At 41.8% G+C, this 10,348-nt stretch overlaps 1 pseudogene; it reads right to left on the reverse strand.

The window, feature by feature from the left end:
* Positions 1-5,850: 5,850 nt before the first annotated feature.
* Positions 5,851-9,916, reverse strand: LOC113264924 (peptidyl-prolyl cis-trans isomerase A-like; annotated as a pseudogene).
* Positions 9,917-10,348: the final 432 nt, after the last annotated feature.

Below are 10,348 nucleotides of genomic sequence, written 5' to 3' on the forward strand. Positions count from 1 at the left end.
CAAGCTCATTAAAGTTTATGGTGCTCTTGTTTATGCACTTTCTGTGCTGTACTGTCAATCTTTGGTTACAGGAAGCAGTTGGGATGTGGAAGGGTGGGGACTTCCTATTACTGGTATGTCAGATGAAAATCATTAAGCAATCTTTTGCAATTATTATAGTCTTTTTATTCCCAGTGTTCTTTCAAATGAATTAAGTCCAATTGCTTTTTCTATAGGAAGCTGGTGCTTGGCACAGGCACAAGATTTGCCCTGGTCTTGCATTCTTCCCTCAGTCTTCTGACTTTAATATCACTCTCGTCCACTCATTTACTCAAACCAGAACCCCGACTTGGCATTTCATACTCTTCCTGCAAACACGTGGTCAGCGAATGCTCTCAATTCTGATTTCTGAAATACATCTATCTTCCTTTACTGCTACCACTGCCTTAGTCAGGTTGCCTGCGTCTTGCGATGCATTTTAACCGCCTCTGTGCTGGTCTCCCTTTGTTCAGTCTTGACTCCCTCTAGCCAGTCATTTCCAAGACAGTCACAATCTTCTTTATAAAGGCAAATGTGATCGTGTCACTTCTTTGCCTAAAAACCATTCAGTGAGTCCAGTTAGGCGCCTGTTCGGTGTACTTCCCCCTGCTTCTATGTTTCTTGTCACTGGCCTGGGTGAGAATCATACAGAATCCCCTGTGGCTCTCTCATTGGTCAGACTTTTTCATGCCTTCATTTCCTCTACCTGAAATGTGTCCCTTCCCGCTGTCTTCTGTTGAGACCTCGTGGAGATAGCTCATATGATACTTTTTCTAGGACCCATTCAGTGACCTTATCCTCCTGCCCTTCCCCTCATCATCACTCAGTCATTCTGTGTTTCCAAAATAATGAATCTGTTCTGAGATTACAGCATTTATGGACTGCACTGTGCTGATTACAAGCCTATTTATCCCACTATACTCTGGATTCTTTGAACATAAGCATGGTGTCTCTTTGTGTTTGTTGCTAGGGACATAGACATTGCATGTAGTAGTTGCTAAATGATAATCTTTGAATAACTGGCTGGCTGGCTGGCTGGCTAAGTGAATGGATACCCCTGTTAATCTTCTGACTCCCTGCTGCTCTGTGCTCTCTGGAATCCTCCACTGAAATCTCAAATCTGGGCCTGTTTTCAAAGGCTGCCCCCTTATCATTCATAACTTTTTCCTCCCTCACTAAAATCCCTCCTTTTTCTCTGCGCTGATTTTAACAGCTGTTAAGAGAAAAACATTTGAACATAAACCATTTTATTCTAAATTGTGAATGACTCATTATCTCCACATGTTCTGTTTTAAACATTAATTCTTATGCCTACTTTTAGTTTTAAAACGAAAGTATAAATTCCTAGGTGAGATTTCAACAAAGATACTAGGCCAAAGGATATAGCTTTGCTCTTTCAGGTTACCCTTTTACTCTGAGTACATAGGCCAGCCTGGTTTCACAAAAGAAGAGCTTCCCTTTTATAAAATCAAGGGATAATATTGTTATTATAACAACAATAATAATACCGTCTCAGGAGTGCTTGCCCCTTGTCTACTACGTTAAATCCTTTCTATACATCGAATACATCTCATTTAGTCCTCAAGGATCGCCCTGAAAGATAGGCGTCATTTTTCCCATATTGTAGTTGAGGAAACAGATACGGACAAGTGGAGAAGTCGAGTGATTTGCCTCAAATCACACAATCAGCAAGTGGAAAGCTGGGATTTGAACCGAAGCTTTCCAGAGCCACTCAGCTTGTACCTCCCCCAAGCCTCCACGCTGGGCAAATACAGTAACTTCTCAGAGAAACAGATTCCGACAGATTGAAGGGAACAGACTGAGGAAGCGGGGACTCAAGGAAGGGATGGGTACGATCTGTGGATTCTAGATGGAATGATAATAATGATCAATAGTGATGAACATTTCTGGCATACCAAGCACTATTAAAAAAAACTCTTCAAGTAAAACATGAAGAGAAAAAAATGGATCTAGAAAAGTTAAACTCTGAAAGTAACTTGCTCAGGTTGTTCAGTTAATAAATAATGAAGAGGGGATTTAATAAGAGTTCCAACAACGAACACTCTTATTTTATCATTTGATTGAAAAAAACCCCTGAGGCTCAGGTAGTGTTCATTTTAATAAGGGCCTTGATATTTATATATTTTGTCTCTGTCATTAGAGCCACCAGGCTAAGCAGTCTGCGGTTTCGAGGGTCTTTTTACTTTGGGCTCTGCGGTCTACATTGCTATTCCCCTGATCTTTCAGAGGTGTTTATATTTCTTTTTAGAAGAGAAATTCTAAGTGCTAATTCAATAGATGGCCTGTAAGTGAGACACTGGGACCTGTTGATGTACATTTGTTCCAGTTCTCTAAACATCCTTTTATTGGTCTTGATAGACGGCTAATTCCTCACCGGCTCCATTACTTCTAACTCATACAAATGCCTTTTCTTTCTTTTCAGGGTTGCGATAGCTTTAAGGAGTGAGGTCAATATTTCAAAGGCAGAATTAGTTTAGTATGCCTCCTCTCTCATTAGGAAGCTCATTTTCTCCTGAGCCTCTCTTTCTCAGCATATCTGCAAAGCCTTCTGGGTCTCCCCTAATTCCTTCTGTGAGCACTAGCTTACTTTTCTTCCCTCCCTCCCTCCCTCCCTCCCTCCCTCCTTCCCTTCCCTTCCCTTCCCTTCCCTTCCCTTTCCTTTCCTTTCCTTTCCTTTCCTTTCCTTCCTTCCCTCTCGCCCTCCCTCCCTCCCTCCCTCCCTCCCTCCCTCCCTCCCTCCTTTCCTTTCCTTTCCTTTCCTTTCCTTTCCTTTCCTTTCCTTTCCTTTCCTTTCCTTCCTTCCCTCTCGCCCTCCCTCCCTCCCTCCCTTCTTCTCTCCCTCCCTCCCTTCCTCCCTCCTCCCTTCCTTCTTTAAGCTTGTATTCTCATTCCTTAACATTTTTTAACCTGACAAATGGCATAAATTCTTTCCACAATTTTTATTCTATCTTCAGTGGCGGTTTATTTCTTTGCAGGGAACTGTGGATCAGAACTCCCGTGGTTCCAGCTGCCTGGCCTGGTGGGAATGTCCACAGGGTGAGCTCTAGCCCAAGTTACAGTATGGTGCGACAGCAATGCCTGCTATAAGCACAGGGGAGAAGGGACTAGCTGGCAAGTTGAACAGCTTATTTTTAAAAAACAGAGTTAAAAATTTTAACGATAATAAAATACGCCTGACCTAAGAATTGGCACTGTAACCATTTTTAACTGTGCAGTTCAGCAGTGTTAAGTACATTAACTGCTGTATAAGCAATCTCCAGAACTCTTGTCATCTTGTAAAACCGAAACTCTATACCCATGAAACGACAACTCCCATTACCCCTCCCCCAGTCCCTGGAAACCACCAGTACTTTCAGTCTCTGTGAATTTGACTACTTTAGGTACCTCGTGTAAGTAGAATTCTACAGTATTTGCCTTTTGTGACTGGTTTATTTTTTTTATTTTTTTATTTTTTTTGTAAAGATTTTATTTATTTATTAGACAGAGATAGAGACAGCCAGCGAGAGAGGGAACACAAGCAGGGGAGTGGGAGAGGAAGAAGCAGGCTCATAGCGGAGGAGCCTGACGTGGGGCTCGATCCCAGAACGCTGGGATCACGCCCTGAGCCGAAGGCAGACGCTTAACCGCTGTGCCACCCAGGCGCCCCTTGTGACTGGTTTATTTACCTTATCACAATGTCCTCAAGATTCACCCTTGTAGTATGTGTCAGAATTTCCTTTCTTTTTTAAGACTGAATAATATTTGTGTGTGTGTGTGTGTGTGTATACACTCAGAAGTGTAATTCCTGGATCATACGGTAATTCTATTTTTAATTTTTTGAGGAATTGCCATACTGTTTTCCACAGTGACTGCACCATTTTACATTCCCACCAATGCACAAGAGTTGTGATTTCTCCACATCCTCACCAACACTTGTCATTTTGTTTTGTTTTGTTTTTGATACTAACCATCCTAATGGGTGTGAGGTTGAATAGCTTGCTTTTAAGAAGGTTGGGAGAAATTGAAGTTGAATCTGTTACAAGAATTTCTCCCTGAGGTGTCAGTCTGAGGGAGGAAAGTTAGTATATAACACCGAACAACAGTTCTTGGCTTCAGGTGGGAAAACTGGTCTGGGATCAAGGGATTCTGTTACAATATACGGAGATGAATTCAGGACTCAATATTGAAGGAAGGGGCTGAGAGAATCCTGTGAAAAGGTTGATCTCACCCAAACACTGTTTAAATTCACAGTGAGATCTCAGTGCCCAGACCCAAAAGGCGCATGCAGAAATCTAAGTAAGCAAGTTGGGGCTTCAGTGGGGAGGCTGCCACCAGATGGTTCTGACAGACACTAGGGGTTGTGTTCACTTTCCATTTCAAATTAAGTATTGGAAAACTAAGTTCAGTTACAATAAGCTGGTTTGGTAGGAGCTGAGTTGTGTTTCTTGAACCAAGGACAAGTTTTCCCCTGATGTGGGAAGGAGGATCACTGCAGTGTTGGTTCCACCTGTAAAAGCCAAAATTCAGTGCTCCCCTGGTCTCTGGGTCCAGCTGACCTACAGATTAAATCCTCAGGTGTGAGGGAAGCATGGAATTATGGAAATTTAGTGAGAAAGAACATATCTCAATAAAAAATGAAAGGTTGAGAGGACTGAATGAATGGCACAAGATTGATCCCACTAGGTCAAAGTACATGACTCGAGGTTACACACAATATTCTAGCTTGTTTTGTTTTGTTTTTTTAAGATATATTTATTTATTTATTTGACAGAGAGACAGCCAGAGAGAGAGGGAACACAGCAGGGGAGTGGGAGAGGAAGATGCAGGCTCCCAGCGGAGGAGCCCGATGTGGGACTCGATCCCGGAACGCCGGGATCACGCCCTGAGCCGAAGGCAGACGCTTAACGACTGAGCCACCTAGGCGCCCCATGTTCTAGCTTGTTAAGGGGGATTTGAGAAGAGAAAATAGAGTGTGATGACATAATTTTTCTGATGGGGACGATTTGTAGATCTTTGTAGGTCTTTTATCTTTTCCTCTTGGCACAATTAGCTCCGCAGAGGCAAAAAGCTAATAAATGCCTATTTAAGGTCAGCTAGTCATATTCTAGGTAATATACACGTGTCAGTGCTCTTAATATGATCCTCAGAGCAACTCTAGCAGGACTGTCTGATTATTCCCATTTAGTAGATGAAGAATCAGAGGTTCACAAAAGTTCAATAGATTTTTCAAGAATTCAAAGTTAAATGATGAGACCAGGATGTGATTCAAGGGTTATATTGGCTATCTTATGCCAAAGCCAGGGTCCCTTATAGCAAGCCACCACTTCTAAATTATGCTGATTAGAATATGCACTGTAGATGCAATGTGGGTCACATATTATTCTCACTCTGACCTTGACTTATTCTTCTTCTCACCCTGACCTGACTTCACTGTAACATACCTGGTTTTTGCTTCCAACTCCCTTGGCCTTGCTGCAATGCCAGTGTTTTAATGGAATGACCTTCACTCATGTCATAGGAATGGTTTCTGAGTTACTGTCTCTCATGTTGATAATTAAACCCTCCTCCCCCCTCAGTCCTTGGAGAAACAGTCTCATTAAATCCATTCTGAGGAATATGACTTATTAACTCTTACCATGTAGTTACCCATTTTGTTTATTTATTTATTTTGTTATTGCTGTTTAGTTTTTATGTCATAATCGTAAACTTAACTCTGCAATCTAGCTAGACTTGGAGGGGAGTAAGGAATATATGGAACCCACAGAACTGCAGCAAGAGCTCAAAGATTACAGGATATCTCAAGCAATGGGGGTGAAAAGGTGCTCTCCTGAGCTACAGAAGGAATGGGCTGATAGTTAAGATAGAACACAAGTCAAATTTATAGATTTGTCCACAGTTTGTGATGGTGATCTTCTTGCTGGTCTTGCTATTCCTGGACCCAGAGTGCTTCATGGCTTCTGCAGTATTCATGCCCTCTTTGACCTTGCTGAAGACCACATGCTTGGCATCTAACCACTCAGTCACGGCAGTGCAGATGAAAAGCTGGGAACAATTTGTGTTGGGTCCAGCGTTTGCCATGGACAAGATGCCAGGATCCATGTGCTTCAGGATGATATTCTCATCCTCAGATTTCTCCCCATAGATGGGTGGACTTGCCACCAGTGCCATTATGGCATGTGAAGTCACCATCCTGGCACAAAATTCCCTGAATAATCCTGTGAAAGCAGAACCATTTATAACCAAATCCTTTCTCCCCAGTGCTCAGGGCATGAGAGTTTTCTACTGTCTTTGGAACTTTGTAAACAGCTTGAAGGAGACCTTGGCCAAAGGGCTTGTCAGCCACAGTGATGTCAAAGAACACGGTGGGGTTGACCACGGCTGTGTGGCATGGGGCAGCTCTTGGGCAGGTTGCAAGGCCTATAGGTACCCATTTTCATCCTCATAACAACCTACAGGGCCAGGCGCCAATATCCCCATTTTGGGGATGAGGCAGTAGAGATGCAGAGGTTAAGAATCTGCCCAAGGTTGGGGTGCCTGGATTGGTGAGCACCCAGCTCAGTCAGTTCAGTATCCGACTCTTGATTCTGGCTCAGGTCATGATCTCAGGGTCCTAGGATTGAGCCCCACATCAGGCTCCACGCTGAGTGTGCAGCCTGCTTAAGATTCTCTCTCTCCCTCTCCCTTTGCTCCTCCCTGCTCTTCCTCTTTAAAAAAAAAAAAAAAAAGAATTTGCCCAAGGTCACTCTACTAGGTGGTGGAGACAAGAACTGAGGCAGGAATGCCACTCAGTGCCACATGTTTTGAGCCTGGAGTTTCTATTTTTGCACCATGAAGCGCTTCATTACATTTTTTGATTAAAGGGTCAGTTGAGTGGATTTTTATTCAATAACCTCTTTACTTGATCCCCAGTTTATAGATTAAGCAGTTGAGGATAAGAGCAGTCACATGGAAATGGAGAGGTGGAGCTGGGGTTTGTGTCTAGGTTTAATTGTCCTCAATCCCTCATGTTGTGCCAGACAGGGAACCTTGGGTCTGAAGTATCTCCATTCAAGACCTTATTAAAATACATTAATTACTGAATTCTTCCATTTAGCCCGGGAAACCTCTGGGCAGGTCTAAATTCTGGTCTTTGGTTCAGACACTCTCCCTGCTCCCCTCCATGGTAACTCTCGGCTCTGGAGAAGAGGGTACAATTAGTGATAAGAAGGTGTATGGATTTCATATATTGTAACCTGTGGCAGTATCTAGTAGATATGAGCAGGCTTTTGTGTCCAATCTAGGTTTGAAGCCAACTTTCTTGTTCAGCCTCATTTGTTAAACGTCCGTCTCATAGTTGTGCTGAGAGGATTGTGTAAAGTGATGTGTGCAAAATGCATAGCATGATGTTGGACATGAAGAAAGGGCTCAGTGCACCACAGCGAGAATGAGAACTACTCTTTTCTTGACTTGGGCTGAGAGGTGTGGTTTTCTTGAACAGGAGACACTGCACAGCAGGACTAAGTTGCACTTAATTCACGGCCGTGATGTTTGTCTTCTTTGGCCATAAGTGTTTATAAATCCACAAGGGGGCGATATGAATACTCATGGGTTTATCTGAAACCATCACTGACTCTTCCCAAACGTGTTTCTTTCCCTTGCCCTTTTTGTATTCTCTTTCTTGCCTTTTCCTCTCTGTCTTTCAAAGGATGCACATAATTTTAACGCTCAGTGGAATAAACCAGATGTGGGGAAAGAAGTGGGACAGAAATGCATTTAACTAGCATGTCAGATAAATGGAAGAGAGCAATAAGGAGATATGACTGATTTCCTTCTTTGCTTTTTTGAACAGTGTTTTAAAACATATCTCTATAAAATTTCAAAAACCAAAATCTGGGAATAGACAAAACCCCCCACAAACCATGACCTTACCATCCTAGTGCATTTTATTCAGCCCCTAAAGTCTTTTCCCCTACGCACTTATTTGAAATGCGGTTGTAAGATGGAGGATAAATATCTTTGTACTTTTTCTCTCAACATGTTGCTGCAAAGCAATAGAAGGACATGGATAAAACTTAAATGAATACCTCTAAGTGAAAGAAGCTAATCTGGAAAGGCGACATACTTCATGATTCCAACTCTGTGATGTTCTGGGAAAGACAAAACTATGGAGGCAGTAAAATAATCAGTGGTTACCTGTGGCTTGGGGATAGGGAGAGAGGAATGAGTTGTTGAAGCGCAGAAGGTTTACAGGGCAGAGGAATTACTCTATGTCATATTCTAATGGATACATGACATTATACATTTGTCAAGACCCATAGAACTGTACTATACCAAGAATGAGCGCTAATGTATACTATGTCATTTAGTTAATAATAATGTATCAATATTAGGTCATCAGTTGTGTCAAATGCACAACAGGAAGGCAGATGTTGCTAGTAGGGGAAACTGTATGGGGAAGGGTGGTATATGGGAACTTTCTGTACCTTCTGCTCAATATTGCCGTAAACCTAAAACTGCTCTAAAAGCAAAGACTATAAAAAATAGATATAGTAGAATTTAAAATTTTGAACATCTGTTGTGTCCTTCAAAATAGTCTCCTCAGATGTTATGTGTATGTTTTAATGATTCTGTCTTTGCTAAAAAACATATTGTAACTCCTCGTCAAAAACTGTCTACAGAGATTAGGTGGGTGAGCAAGATGGAGATAACATTTTTAAATTACATTTGTGTAATCATCAGAAGATTGGGAGGAAATGTGACCTTTTCTCACCTGACTCACAAATTGGATTTGAAGGTCTCTTCCGTAGAACAAACGCATCCTGATGGGAGTATGTGTGTAGCCTCCCCAGGGATCTCTTTGAAAGAGAGTAGTGCCTCTTTGGATCATGAGGGTCTTGCAAGAGAGAAAAGAAAATGAAAGCATTGTATTCATGTCTTGATTTTTCTCTTCCATGGGACAGTGGATGTTGGTGACATGTGACTACCAAATCAAAGTGGACCTAGACCTTTAACCGAATCCTAGTTCCACCTTTTGCCAACCGTAGAATCCTGGGCAAGTTTGAACCCTTGTTTGTTTTTCCTTAAAATGGGGACTATTATCTTCGGTAGTTTATGTGGAATTTAATGGAGAATGCACACTCTGTCCCTGGAATGTGCTACTCCATACTGCTCAATCACGGTAAAAATTACTACGAATATTGTTTTTACCAAGAGAGCATCTGAGTTTAATATTCTTTTGTGAGGCTGGTATTAAAAAACTAAAGTTGGGGTGCTTGGGTGGTTCAGTCTGTTGGGTGGCCGACTCTTGATTTCAGTTCAGGTCATGGGCTCAGGGTCCTGGGATCAAGCCCTGCCTAGGGGAGTTGGTTTGAGGATTCTTCCTCTCCTCTCCCTCTGCCCCTCCCCCTGGTCTGTCTCTCTCTCTCAGATAAATAAATAAACAATAAAAAACTAGAGTTAGATTTATAGAAAGAGAAATACTTCACATCAGGAAATTTGCATGTCAGTAAGTTATCACCTGACGTGTTAATAGTATCTGTTATTTTTAAAATCCATTTTCTTTTTTGTAGCAGTTAAGGTACAAAATTTATGACCTACTTTTTAAGAATTTGAGCTTATAAAAGTTTACATAATGTCACTTTTGCTTACCAGCATTCTGATACACTTCACGTGTGAAAGGAGCTTGTATGTTGAAGCTAGTGTGTTGAGAATCGCCATAACTGGCAGCCCACCTTAGCAATGCTGAGATCTGTAACCTGGAGCAGCCATGAAGGTGTTACGTGAATGTGATTTGTCAACTGTGTCACAGTGAAGGAGAGACTGAGAATTGCTGCTTTGGCTTAGTCCATGTGCCAGCTTGTTATTCCTATTACCCTTCAAAGTCAGACTCAGCTGCTACTACAGTTCCTCGGGGCAGCATCTGGAGTCCAGTTTGTTTTTCCAGAGAGTATAATTTTGACTTAACATATACATTTTCAAGCAAATGTTAATATATTGAAGAGGACTGATGAAGTATTCTGCTAATTGCTGAACCCCTTGGTTGGTATTTTAGGAATAAATAGAAAAAATATCCAAATCAAACTTAGGAAAGGATAGAAATTAATTTTAGTAACAATATAATGCCAGTTCCAAGCCTAGCTCTTACAACTAACCATCAAGTTAATTTAATTCCTCAAACCCCATTGCTCCAGCAAAATGTTGTTTAAATCAATTCATTCTTTCATTAGGCTGCCTAAGAGCACCGTGGAGTGATGAGAAATTACTGAGATGGCATTCATGTTTCAAAAGCCCCTCAGTTTCACTTCATTTTCCATCCTGACATGGGACTAATGTTCTGCATTTGCATGCTAAA

The sequence above is a fragment of the Ursus arctos genome, unplaced genomic scaffold (assembly GCF_023065955.2).
Source record: "Ursus arctos isolate Adak ecotype North America unplaced genomic scaffold, UrsArc2.0 scaffold_23, whole genome shotgun sequence".
Classification (NCBI taxonomy): Eukaryota; Metazoa; Chordata; class Mammalia; order Carnivora; family Ursidae; genus Ursus; species Ursus arctos.